The sequence below is a fragment of the Anomaloglossus baeobatrachus genome, chromosome 4 (assembly GCF_048569485.1).
Source record: "Anomaloglossus baeobatrachus isolate aAnoBae1 chromosome 4, aAnoBae1.hap1, whole genome shotgun sequence".
Classification (NCBI taxonomy): Eukaryota; Metazoa; Chordata; class Amphibia; order Anura; family Aromobatidae; genus Anomaloglossus; species Anomaloglossus baeobatrachus.
In genome coordinates, this window is record NC_134356.1 from 197,522,685 (window position 1) to 197,537,522 (window position 14,838).

Consider the following 14,838-nt stretch of genomic DNA (forward strand, 5'->3'; position numbering starts at 1 on the left):
CTATAATATGGACCCTAACATGTTCCTGCAATATTCCTATGTTTAAAAGGGCCTATAATCAGGCTTTTTTTTAGACTAAACACCCTGAGATTGGATATACATCTTGAATTAGGTAATTTGTGCAACCACTCTAAAACATAATATTTAAGGCTCATACTTATGTGCCGCCCCCACGTCAGCAGCCGGGCTGCTCAGATCCGGATCCGCAGTGGCTCGAGGGGTCTCCGGACCCGGGGGTCGTGTGGACACTTAAATAAAAAGGGGCGTAATATGTACAGGGGATTGTTGTAGATACTTCGTGACGCCACCCTTGGTGTGTGGTAAGATGGAGTACCACCGCTGCTGTTGGGGAGCACCAGAGGGCGATGGAATGGCAGCTGGGTGTTAACCCCTTTGTGGGTAGGGGTGGATGCCCCGGGGCTCAGTGTCCAGAATATGGGAGGTGATGGCTGTTAGTGGTGATGCATCGGGCCGGACTGGAGGGTGTTGGTGTACTCACGATTGAATAAATGCACATGAGTCTGCTGGTAAACCAAGGTGTCAGTGGCTGGCTGTCGCTTCAGGGTGTATACGGTTCCGACAACCGGCTGGTGTACCAATGTCCCTTCCTCCGGCACTCTGTATTTTCCTTCTATTTTAGACGACCTCGTATGGAACGGGGAAGTCCACTCCCAGGTTGGTTTTGGTTGGGAAATGTGCCCACGGAAACTGCCCCTTGGGATCTCAGTGGGTTGTTGCGGATACCCTATCCCCGGCGGTGGGCTGCCGTTTCGCTCTATCTGGGCTAACACTCTGGAACAACGTCTGGAACCTTGCTCCCGGCTTGGTTAATTAGAGAAGGGGCTTGCAACCATCTTCTAACTAGGGTCTAGGTACCCCTCCTGTGCACGATTTCCGGACCGGATTTCCGCTGTCGGTACCGGCAGGCTCCAACCCTGTCCCGGTCCACTCTGGATTTCCCACGACCGGACTCCCGTTGCCTTTGGACACGGTCCACTGCTTGCCACCTAGCCAGTAGACCAGGGCCACTACCCTGGCTACCCTTCACTAGGCTCAGACTGGAACTTGCACTGTCACTTGAACTAGACCTTGACTCAGACTCCAAACTGAATTGTTCCCTCCCCTGGATCCTCAAGACCGCTAGGTGGGCACTCCCAATCTGTTTGGTCCCGCCCACTGGTGTGTCCTTCCTACCCTGAGGGAGGTGGCTAGGGTTTTATGGCTGATGGAACCTGGTGTGGGATGGTGTTGTGTGGGGTGTATATTTTTCTGTGACCACCTGGCGGCGCCACGGTGTCACACTTACTATTTCCTAATCTGTGGATACAAATAAACTGAAAAATAGGCAACAAAATCAAAGATAATTATAAACCTCTAAATGTTAAGGAAACCAAAGGAAAATGTTACACAAGAAATACAAAACATTATGTTTGTACTTAGTTCTGGATTGTGGCATAATACACTGTGTGCAGAATTATTAGGCAGATGAGTATTTTGATCACATGATACTTTTTAGACATGTTGTCCTACTCCAAGCGGTATAGGCTTGAGAGCCAACTGCCAATTATGTAAATCAGGTGATGTGCATCTCTGTGATGAGGAGGGGTGGGGTGTAATGACATCAACACCCTATATAAGCCATCCACAACCTGTCCTTACATCTGTGACCTAGTCTCCCGGTACCTACCTGCACGCAACCTCAGATCCTCACAAGATCTCCTTCTCTAGTCCTCTCTTATCTCTTCTTCCCACAACCGCGTATAAGATTTCTCCCGTGCCTTCCGCATACTCTGGAATGCTCTACCTCAGCATATCAGACTCTCCCCTACCGTGGAAAGCTTCAAGAGGAACCTCAAGCCCCACCTCTTCCAACAAGCCTACAACCTACAATAGCCCTCAGTCCAGTACACCACTGCACAACCAGCTCTGTCCTCACCTATTGTACCATCACCCATTCCCTGTAGACTGTGAGCCCTCGCGGGCAGGGTCCTTTCTCCTCCTATACCAGTCTGTTTTGTACTGTTAATGATTGTTGTACGTATACCCTCATTCACTTGTAAAGCGCCATGGAATAAATGGCGCTATAATAATAAATAATAATAATAATAATATAAGGTGTGCTTAATTATTAGGCAACTTCCTTTCCTTTGGCAAAATGGGTCAGAAGACAGATTTGACGGGCTCTGAAAAGTCCAAAATTGTGAGATGTCTTGCAGAGGAATGCAGCAGTCTTGTAATTGCCAAACTTTTGAAGCGTGATCACCGAACAATCAAGCGTTTCATGGCAAATAACCAACAGGGTCGCAAGAAGCGTGTTGGGCAAAAAGGGTGCAAAATAACTGCCCATGAATTGAGGAAAATCAAGCGTGAAGCTGACAAGATTCCATTTGCCACCAGTTTGGCCATATTTCAGAACTGCAACGTTACTGGAGTATCAAAAAGCACAAGGTGTGCCATACTCAGGGACATGGCCAAGGTAAGGAAGGCTGAAAAACGACCACCTTTGAACAAGAAACATAAGATAAAATGTAATGACTGGGCCAAGAAATATCTTAAGACTGATTTTTCAAAGTTTTTATGGACAGATGAAATGAGAGTGACTCTTGATGGGCCACATGGATGGGCCAGAGACTTGATCAGTAAAGGACAGAGAGCTCCACTCCAACTCAACAGCAAGGTGGAGGTGGGGTACTGGTATGGGCTGGTATCATCAAAGATGAACTTGTGGGACCTTTTCAAGTTGAGGATGGAGTGAAGCTCAACTCCCAGACCTACTGCCAGTTTCTGGAAGACAACTTCTTCAAGCAGTGGTACAGGAAGAAGTCGGTATCGTTCAAGAAAACATGATTTTCATGCAGGACAATGCTCCATCACATGCATCCAACTACTCCACAGCGTGGCTGGCCAGTAAAGGTCTAAAAGATGAAAAAATAATGACATGGCCCCCTTGTTCACCTGATCTGAACCTCATAGAGAACCTGTGGTCCCTCATAAAATCTCTGCAGGGAGGGAAAACAGTACACCTCTCGGAACAGTGTCTGTAAGGCTGTGGGGGCTGCTGCACGCAATGTTGATCGTAAACAGGTCAAGCAACTGACAGAATCTATGGATGGTAGGCTGTTGAGTGTCATCATAATGAAAGGAGGCTCTATTGGTCACTAATTTTTTGGGGTTTTGTTTTTGCATGTCAGAAATGTTTATTTCTAAATTTTGTGCAGCTATATTGGTTTACCTGGTGAAAATAAACAAGTGAGATGGGAATATATTTGGTTTTTATTAAGTTGCCTAATAATTCTGCTCAGTTATAGTTACCTGCACAAACAGATATCCTCCTAAGATAGCTAAATCTAAAAAAAAACCACTCCAACTTCCAAAAATATTAAGCTTTGATATTTCTGAGTCTTTTGGGTTGATTGAGAACATAGTTGTTGATCAATAAGAAAAAAAATCCTCTAAAATACAACTTGCCTAATAATTCTGCACACGGTGTACAGTGTACATAAACCTTTACATTTGCTTTTCAATATGGAACTAATCCTGCTCCTGAATGTTAGAATACGGTCATATTGAGGTTGTTTGGCATTTCACAAAAATAGGATAAAAGTTGAAAATGTGATAAAAACAACAAAAAGACAGTATTAAGCCCCTCAGTGCTAATACTGTTAACAAACAAGAACCCGGAACACGAGGCAGAATGTGTGCTTTTTTCATTGTGAAACGGCACGCCATATACAGAATATATATATATATATATATATATATATATATATATATATATATATATATATATATATATATATGTATATATATATATATAACAGACCAAAAGTTTGGACACACCTTCTCATTCAAAGAGTTTTCTTTATTTTCATGACTCTGAAAATTGTAGATTCACATTGAAGGCATCTTCAAAGTGGCCATCTTTTGCTTTGATTACTGCTATGTACAAAGTATCGTTGTGGTGATAAATATATTTTTTACACACTTTCATTATTGTAGTAGTCCAATATTAGACCAGCATGTGCCCCACAAATATCACTGTTGGTTATAAGTGGTTACCATTAGTTTTCCCTAGCCAGATAGATTGAGGTCACTTGTGCATTAATAAGGCTGTGTTTGAATTAAAGGGGTATTCCCATCTCCAAAAGCCTATCCCAATATGTAGTGGGTGTGATAATAATATTAGCAAATAGCTCCAATTAGAAATGTAGATAAGCTCTCCTGATTTACTATGTCTCTTAACTCATGTGCAGGGCATTGCAGCTAAGGTATCCATGGTTATGACCACGAACAACTAACTGACTAACTTCTACTATATAAGTGGATGTGACCATGGATACCTAAGCTGCAATGCTCTACACATGAGGTAAGAGATATGGTTATATCAGGAGAAAAATACTACATTTATAATTGGAGGTATTTACTAATTATTTTCATTACACCTACTACATATTAGGACACGATCTTGAAGATGGGAGTACCCCTTTAAAGAACTCAAACTGGGTTCAGTACACGACATAGGAGAACTCAAGGTGTAATACATGTATTGTTCGGTCAAATAAAGTTTTTTTGGTATTGCATTTCGAATTTTTGGGGAAAATTTGGTAAAGTTGTTGAGTTCAAATTCCAAAGCATCCATCCAACTCTAATCTTGACACATGAAGTACATTTATTTGGCTGCTGCAGGCAATCAATGGCTTTATTGATAGGGATTCTAGATTGTGAGCCCCAATGGGGGCAGTATTACCAATGTATGTAAAGCGCTGTGGAATTAATAGCGCTATATAAATGAATAAATATTATTATATTATTATTATTAGTGGTGATGCTTGCATGGAAAGTACAACAGCACTGAGAGCAGTGATTGGCTGCAGTGGCCACATGCATATACAGTGGGTACGGAAAGTATTCAGACCCCTTTAAATATTTCACTCTTTGTTTCATTGCAGCCATTTAGTAAATTCAAAAAAGATCATTTTTTTCTCAGTAATGTACACTCCGCACCCCATCTTGCAATTTCTTTAAATAAGAAAAACTGAAATATCACATGTTCATAATATTCAGACCCTTTGCTCAGACACTCATATTTAAGTCACATGCTGTCCATTTCCTTGTGATCCTCCTTAAGATGGTTCTACTACTTCATTGGAGTCCAGCTGTGCTTAATTAAACTGATAGGACTTGATTTGGAAAGGCACATACCTTTCTATATAAGACCTCACAGCTCACAGTGCATGGCAGACCAAATAAGAATCATGAGGTCAAAGGAGCTCAGAGGCAGAATCGGGGCAAGGCACAGATCTGGCCAAGGTTATAAAAGAATTTCTGCAGTACTCAAGGGTCCTCCTTCATAATCCTTAAATGGAAGAAGTTTGGGACCACCAGATCTCTTCCTAGACCTGGCAATCCAGCCAAACTGAGCAATCGTGGGAGAAGAGCCTTGGTGAGAGAGGTAAAGAAGAACCTCAAGATCACTGTGGCTGACCTCCAGAGATGCAGTAGTGAGATGGGAGAAAGTTCTACAAAGTCAATTATCACTGCAGCCCTCCACCAGTTGGGTCTTTATGGCAGAGTGGCACGACAGAAGCCTCTCTTCAGTGCAAGACATATGAAAGCTCGCATAGGGTTTAAAAAAAACACATGAAGGGCTTCCAGACTATGAGAAATAAGATTCTCTGATCTGATGAGATGAAGATAGAATTTTTTGGTGATAATTCTAAGCGGTATATGTGGAGAAAACAAGGCACTGCTCATCACCTGCCCAATACAATCCCAACAGTGAGACGTGGTGATGGCAGCATCATGCTATGGGGCTGTTTTTCAGCTGCAGGGAAAGAACGACTGCTTGCAATTAAAGGAAAGATGAATGCGGCCAAGTACAGAGATATCCTGGAAGAAAACCTCTTCCAGAGTGCTCTGGACCTCAGACTTGCTCGAAGGTTCTCCTTCCAACAAGACAATGACCCTAAGCACACAGCTAAAATAACAAAGCAGTGGCTTCAGAATAACTCTGTGACCATTCTTGACTGGCCCGGCCAGAGCCCTGACCTAAAGCCAATTGAGCATCCCTGGAGAGACCTGAAAATGGTTGTCCACCAATGTTCACCATCCAACCTGACGAAACTGGAGAGGATCTGCAAGGAAGAATGGCAGAGGATCCCCAAATCCAGGGGTGAAAAACTTGTTGCATCATTCCCAAGAAGACTCATTGCTATACTAGCTCAAAAGGGTGCTTCTACTCAATACTGAGCAAAGGGTTATGACCATGTGATATTTCAGTTTTTCTTGTTTAATAAATTAGCAAAAAATTCTGCATTTCTGTTTTTTTTCTGTCAAGATGGGTTGCAGTGTGTACATTAATGAGAAAAAAATGACCTTTATTGAATTTACCAAATGGCTGCAATGAAACAAAGAGTGAAAAATGTAAAGAGGTCTGAATACTTTCCATACCCACTGTACGTCATCACTGCAGCAAGGTCCAGCGTAGCCAGAGCTTTGGCACTTGAGTGGTGAGGGATTTAGCAGGTGATGAAACATTTACAAATGTATTTGCTATCATTTCCCAAAGGAAAGACATTCAGGTCGTTTACCACCAATAACATTCCTTTGCTGCAAATGTCCACGTTTCATATTTCTTCCCACGGAGATATATTCACATAAAGCAGAATGATGAATTACACCAAAAACGTAATTATTTTGTTCTTCTGTGTAATCCCCTAAGCTTCTTGTTTTATGTAACATGACAGTACAGTTTATCCTCCTTGTGTCTTACGTCTGGGTGTCACTGATAGGTAGCAGGTCTGGCAGGAGCTCCGAGCATCTCCTGTTTCAAGACCAGCTCAGGAGCTGGAATTCTAGCAATATTCATTTACAGTAATTAAGAATTTGTTATTTGTGTCATTGCTAGAAGTTGTCATGAAAGGCAAGCCAAGAAAAGCCCACACTGAGCAAATAAAGCAGTTCTCACAGACAGGTGCCATCTGTAACGCTTCCCATTGCTATACTCTACATAACAAGACAAACACAAGCATAAACACATGGTTATTATGTGCGGTAATCGATCCAGCTGAACAAATGTGGCTGCAGACACTGATAAGTCGCCAGACAATTTGTCGAAATTGTATATTTACTGGGACATCAGGGGAGTAGGGGGAGGAAGTGAGGAAGGGTTAAATAGGAGGTAACCCCATTTTCTTTCCCATTTCTTACCTACCTTGACAAGCTTCAAAAGGAACCTGAAGACCCACCTCTTCCGACAAGCCTACAACCTGCCGTAACCCTCAGTCTGATACAGCGCCGCACGACCAACTCTCCCCTCACCTACTGTGTCCTCACCTATCCCTTGTAGACTGTGAGCCCTCGCGGGCAGGGACCTCTCTCCTCCTGTACCTGTTTGTGTCTTGTATTGTCTATGATTATTGTATTTTTACTTATTATATATACCCCTTTCACATTGAAAGCGCCATGGAATAGATGGCGCTATAATAATAAATAATAATAATAATTTCCATCCCCTACCAATATCAGGTCAACTGCTCTTACTCAAGATCAGATCAATCTACAGTATATCAACCGAGAGGTGACAAAAAGAGCAGCTGTATGGAGATGTTTATTAGGCTGGGTGTCGTAGGGTTGGGAAATGACATGTTAGTTCTCATCAAGGGTAGAGGAGTTAACTAGCAGGTTTGATGACAGATAATTATGGGTTTAATTGAAGACACAGCCCAAGTGCTGAAAATCATGTGTTTCTCAGGGGAACATCCAGTTAAAGCTTCTGTCCCAGTTCAATTATTCTGGGCATGAACCCTTAGGGAGCGTCCAAAAAGATATTTTTTATAGCTGTGTATAGATTGAGAAAGCTAGGTGCGACTCTCCTATATCTAGTAAACATGACTCCTCCTATACGGCCGAATGCCAGATTCAATCACATTCATAATATTGATATGACCATGTATATGGTATAGTGCTGATGGTACTGGTATACTTGTATGACTTTGTCAACACGACATTAAAGGGGTATTCCCATCTCCAAGATCCTATCCCAATATGTAGTAGGTGTAATAATAATATTAGCAAATACCTCCAATTAGATGTAGTTCCCCCGATATAGCCATGTCTCTTACCTCATGTGCAGGGCATTTTAGCTTAGGTATCCATGGTAAGAAAGTAGACTGCAATTTTAGAGTGAGATCAGCTTACAAATTAATTTTGAAGTGTATAAGGAGGGAAGAGGGGATTAGGCGGGAGATACAGAGTGAGACAGAGAGGATGGCGCTGTTTTCTAGTAAGTGTTCCATCTCACCACAATGGCATTCACAGCTACACCAATTGGTTTTGATATATAATGTCTTCAATGTTGCTGCTGCTTTTAAACATGTACTAGAAACAGACTATGGAGCAGTTATTCCTCATATCTCTACGTACTGTGTATGGGAAACATCATAACAGTTAAGGCCGCTTTACACGCTGCGACATCGCTAGCGATGTCGCTAGCGATCGCACCCGCCCCCGTCGTTTGTGCGTCACGGGCAAATCGCTGCCCGTGGATAACAATATCGCTGGTACGCGTCACACGAACTTACCTTCCTAACGACGTAGCTGTGGCCGGCGAACAACCTCTTTTTTTAAGGGGGAGGTCAGTGCGGCGTCACAGCGACGTCACACAACGGCCCACCAATAGAAGTGGAGGGGCGGAGAGCAACCACATTAATGACACGCCCACCTCGTTGCCGGAGGACGCAGGAACACTGTTGTTCGTCATTCCCGGGGTGTCATACGTAGCAATGTGTGCTGCCTCAGGAACGATGAACAACCTGCGTCCAAAGCGAGCAACGATATTTGGTAAATGAACGATGTGTCAACGGTCAACGATTTTGTGAGTATTTCTGATCGTTAGCGGACTATCGTAGGTGTCACACGCAATGACGTCGCTAACGACGCCGGATGTGCGTCACGAATTCCGTGACACCAGCGATATCTCGTTAGCGATATTGTTGCGTCTAATGTGGCCTTTAGTCTCAACCCAATATCTCAGATAGAACTGAACATTAGAGATAGAGTCTATAAAGGGATAAACCAGAGGTGAATCTAGGTTTTCCAGCACCTTGAGCAAGAATTCAGTTTGGCATCCCCCCCACATGCAATTGAAGTAGCCATCATGTGACCGCTCATTCATATGCGATTTACTCACTTACAGTCATGTTGGCACATAAGCTGCTCTTCATAATCCTCTCAGCGTTCAGTGGAAAACCACAGCTCCTGCTTCATAAAGAGAAAGAGGAAGAACAGTTAGATGTCACGTGACCGTAAGTATGAAAATCTCATATGAGTGGAGTAGCCATGTGAAGATTGCTATAAGAAGCAAGCAGAGCTGAATCCTTACAGTGAATATATTACACACAGTTAGAATTGGGCATGCTACAGTGGTTTATTTGAAAATTAAAGGGCCTGTCAAGGTTTGCTATGAAAGTCTGCAGTCACTCTAGGTGACTGCAGAATTCTAAATTTTCACAGCGCGTGCACTGCACACTTTTCAGATTCTCCCATGATGGCAGGAAGAGTGGATGGTCATGTGAGCACAAGAATGCAATTTGTATACTTCTGGCCACATTCCGACTAGACGTGTCTGTTTTCACTCAATACACTTGAATTGTATAAGACCAGTCATGTCTAGTTGGCATGTAACCACATGTATATAAGTCATTAGGTGTCGTTTTGTGACATCCCACTCTCACCGCTAGTATCAGTTAATCCTGACAGCTTGCAGTGGGTGTGCTGTGAGAATTCAGAAGTCTGCAATCACGTAGAGTGACTGCAGATTCTTATCAAAAACTTAGACAACCCCTTTAATGCTCCTAAAATAAATAGAAACATAGTAACCCTTAACTTGTCAGATGCCACAATACTTTATTAACATAGCCATGTAATGTAATCTTACAAGTTATGGATTGTTACATGTGTGCAGGATCAGGATCAATAACAGCACAAGAATACATAACCAGAAACACAGCATCACAACCCTCATCAGTACAGAAATACATCAACAGAAGCACCATCAGTACATGGTACATCAATTGTAATGTCAGGTCAGACGCATATACATTTGTATTGCATGAACAACTCCCAACATGTCGTTGACATGTAAGGAGATACCAGGAGTTAGCAGTCTGTGATCTGAGTCATTTCTTTCTTTTCTTCATCTTGTATAGATGCCACGATGTCTTTTCACATCCCCAGCTTGTTCTGCAGACTTGTATCTTTTCTGGTCTTCTGTAGCACATCCCGACATGGTGCCCTTATAAATAGCAGAATGAGTATAATGTTCTTGAATAAAAATATCTGTTGTATGCTGTGGCTCTGACTAAATAATTGCCCCTCACTGTATTTCCTGCACAAAATATGATGCACACACTGTACCTCTTAAGGTACATGCCCCCCGCACTGTCCTCTCCTTGCCTTACTGAGCTCCTCTTCCCATTGTCCTCTACACTGTCTCCACAGTACTGACCAGTCTTTATACTGTGCCCCCTCATCACATTCCCCCTCCTCAGCATACTGTCCCCTTACACTGTCCCGCTATACTTCTTCCCTCTCTATACTGTCTGCCAAATACACACACACACACACCATTCAGTTTCTACTCTGTGTTCCCTCACACTTTTCTTCCGCCATACTGTCTCCTCGCACTATTCCCCGCAAAATGCTCCTCAAACATTGCCCCCTCCATCATACTGTCTCCTCTCATATCCCCCTGCTAATCATACTGTCTCCTCACACATACCCCCCACTACCCATACTGTGTCCGCACCAATCTGATCCTCCTTGTTCACCATACTGAGACTGCACCCATCCCCTCACTCACCATACTGAGTCCTCATACATCCCCCCTCGCTCCCAATACTGTCCTCATACACCCCCCACTCCCAATACTACTGTCCTCATACACCCCCCACTCCCAATACTATGTTCTCATACATTCCCTCACGCTCCCCATACTGTCTGTATCCATCCCTTGTATCCATCCCTTCCTTGCTTCCCATAATGTCTGCACTTAACTCCTCCCTCGCTTTCCAAACTGTGTCCTCAAATACCCAGTCCCCTATTTTCTGTCAGCACCAATCTTCCCCTCACTCCTCATTCTGTGTCAGCACTCATCCCCCCTTGCTTCCCAAAACAATGTCCTCAAATAACGCCCTAATGATGACCTGATCACACTGCCAACATCGTCATGACCTGGAGGTACCAGTGATCAGGGAGTTTTGGAAGGAAGACTCTCATGAAGATCTGTCTCCGGCCCACAGATCTTAACAGCTCATTTACTTTTTAAAAATGTAAATTTCTCAGGAATAAAACGCACATATCAAGGTATCATTTTATTTAGGTTTGTATGACCTGTATGTCCACAAAGACGGCTTAGGAGGGTTGATACTACTGTCAGATTACCTTTTAAGGCTTAAATTCCACTAATTAAGATTGTCTTACTACTTTTTGACTGAGGCAGTAAGATTCGGTGTATGACCTTTCACTCCATATCTACCCTACCAAAAAATTGGGCCGGACTGGTCCATTTAATATATTGGCTTTTTCTTTCACATAGTACATGAAACAAAGGTGATAAAAAGTCTTAATCCTATTGTCTGAATAGAAAATAGATTGGCTTGAACCATCACCTACTCAATAGACAGACGATACCATTGATACTTGATCAGGAGATAGAAGGTTGACTCCTATATTTATAGATGCACCTAAGGAAAAAAGTTCAGTTTTTCATCACAAATCTCTCAAATTGTTACCTCTGACAGAGTTCAATAAATATGGCTATACAAGTAACAGCTTGTAAAGCGGATGACACAGACATAATCTGTATAATCTCTATGAGTACACTATATTTTACCTTTTCAATGAGACGTTGAAAACTCACTTCCTAAGTTGAAAACATTGTATGACTCTTCGCATGTCATAGGGTGGCATGCACCATAGATTTCCAGTGTATATTAATTGATATAAAAATGAAAAAGCAAATCTTCAGTTTCTCTGTGTTTCCAAATTTAGATTTTGGAGAGCTCGGAGCAGAAGCCATTTTAAAGCAGTGATCAAATGAAAGAAAGAGGTGGGTTTGTCCAGTTCAATCCAGGTAGAATATTGGTGAGTGAATACTAATCATCTGTCATAAGTGCGTCCCAGTCGGGGGAGACCTCTGGCAAGTCTGGGACCAGAAGGTCGTAATGCCTTATTATGCGCAGGTCTGCAGCTTATGTTTGAGGGAATCTACTTTCTTTTGTTGCTGTAGCGGTAAGGACTATTTCCTATCTGGGTAACCTTTATTGCCCTAATATCAGGTGCAGTTCTTTGTGACCACTCCCCTTCGCTATAAAAAGTCACTTGTCTTACCATCTGATACTGTTTAAAGAATCTCATTCTTATACTGACCACTTTGGAAGGAGCCTGTCTCTGGAAGAAGCTGAGCTGTTTTGACAATTGCAGCTGTGTTTTCCTTTTTGTGTCTTTTTTTTTCCTGTCTTCCTTCTCTTGTGTTGTATTATTGCAGAGGTGAGACTAGTATTCTCACAGGCCTTCTCACTAGCCAGGGTGAGTTCAGAACAAGTGATGGTCTAGACACGTTTCGGCGAAGGGGGGAAGGACCCGTATAGGGATGTTAGGGAGTGTAGGGAGCAGACTCAGGTGAGTGGCAGGAGGTGTCCCCTCTCTCCTCTCCCTATCACCAGGACCTTCATTGTATACCAACTCTATTGTTGTCTCTGTATTGTGCATCATCAACGTGTTAGCCAAAGTATATTTTGTAATGTTTAAGCACGCATACAGTGTTTGAAACGGGTTGATGATCAGCATCCACTGACCACTCTTCTATGGATATTAAATGTTTAAAATAAAGTACTAATACTGAATTGAGGTGAACAAAACCACCTCCTTTCTTAAATCTATAATAATTAATAACAAGCAGTAGTCCATTGAGATATATGTATACTATTTAATGCAAAAAAATTATATTTGCTTATAAGACAAATACATATGGACCAATGCAAGCACGCAAGATTGCTCATCATAAATTATAGACCATGGGTCAAACAGTTTGTATTAGGGCCAAATTGTTTAGAGTGCAAATAATAAATTAATAGTGCCAATGCCCCTAGTGTATACTTATCAATATTTTAAGGTCCACAATCAAGATATTTAAGCCATACCACAGCAAATGTGAAGGGAACTGAACAACTAACAATGCGTCTCTAAGATAGACCACATTGCCGAGGCACCTCCCATAGGGGGAGGGCACCTAAAATATCTAGTGCCTCTCAGCCATAGGCTGAGAGGCATTTCCGGGTTGGGGCATGCTGGCCTTTAAGAATAGGTGCAAGCCTGCGCATGCACCCTAAGTGCGCTCCCAGAAGACTTGCTTGGCATGCGCAGGCCCTGGGAGCAGGTGGCAATGAGCAGTGACCCAGGAGCAACCGCTGCATGGCCGCGACGGTGAATGTGCCGGTGCCCCAGAGGGAGGAAGCGGCAGGACAGTGCGGGGATGCTGGTGATGGCATGACCGCAGAGAGGAGCATCGATATTCTCCTTGGGCTCATATACCTTCTCCTCAGGAGTCAGACCAAAAACCCTCTAATCAATTAAAAAGAGAATTCTACCTTTCACTCTTTCTATAGTTAGGATATTTTTTACCTCAAAGATGTTGTCTGCACTGACTGGAGAAGGCAGGGTACCAGGGTTCTTAAAATACTGGCTTAGGACGACAGCCTTGAGGAGAGAAACATGGCAGGAGTTGGTGATGCGCAAGGAAGCTTCAGCTTATAGACACAGCATTAATCTTCTGGACCACCTCGAAGGGGTGAATAAAACAAGGACCCAATTTGTAGGATGGCATATTGAGGCGGACATATTAAGAAGAGATCCATACCTTGTCTCTAGGCCCAAACAAAGGAGGATCCAGGCCCTGTGTGCTGGCGGCAGGGATCAGGGACACTGGAGCTAACACTGCGTGGTCTGGACGGTGAGTGTACTGGCATGCCCTCCAGGAGGAGGGTGCAGGACAGTGTGGGGATGCTGGAAATGGCATGACAACTATCCTCTCTGAAAAAACAGCTTGAGACTGCCAGTACGATAAAGTGTCAGTTTACACCTCCTATTGTGGCGCCCCTGAGGCTCTAGTCGCCACAGAGTATTGCATCTTATTTAAGGTGCGATATTCGCCTTGGGTAAGGAGGGGGTTTTAATCACTGGTGTTCCACATTCACACTTTACATATAGCTGAGGAGCCTTCTCACAGGGGGGGGGGTTGGCTCAGGGTAGGCAGGGGGGTGGCAATCACGAGGCATGGGACTTCCCCAGTCACTGAAGCCAGCCACCTGAGGGAAGGTTCAACTTGGGGTATAAGTAGGAGCAAACTCACACAATCTTCAGTCAGTTGACCCGGGACACCAGTTCTGGGTCACAACACCATCACCACCTTCTTTTCTTCTCTTAACGGTGCCTGCGCCTTGGAGCGGAGCGCTCAGCCCAGGTTCCTCATGGCTGGAAGGGCAACTCTGACAAAAGACTTTCTTCTTTCAAACACCGGTGACTGCTTCAAACTTATCCGAGGTTGACGGGGCACATCACAGCGGGTGACCAGTACTCCCCTCATCATCCTCCCTGGGGCCCGCTGTGGGGAGTGATACCATCTTCAGCTGTTATTACCATCCGCCCCAGAGGACAGTGACAGGAGTGGTGGCTGATCTCTGGCAACGTACCACAGGTGGCATCACGACAATCATCCTATTACAACCCCCATCATCCTCCCTCCTTATTGCTGTACACCTTGGGTTACGAAGCCGGGCA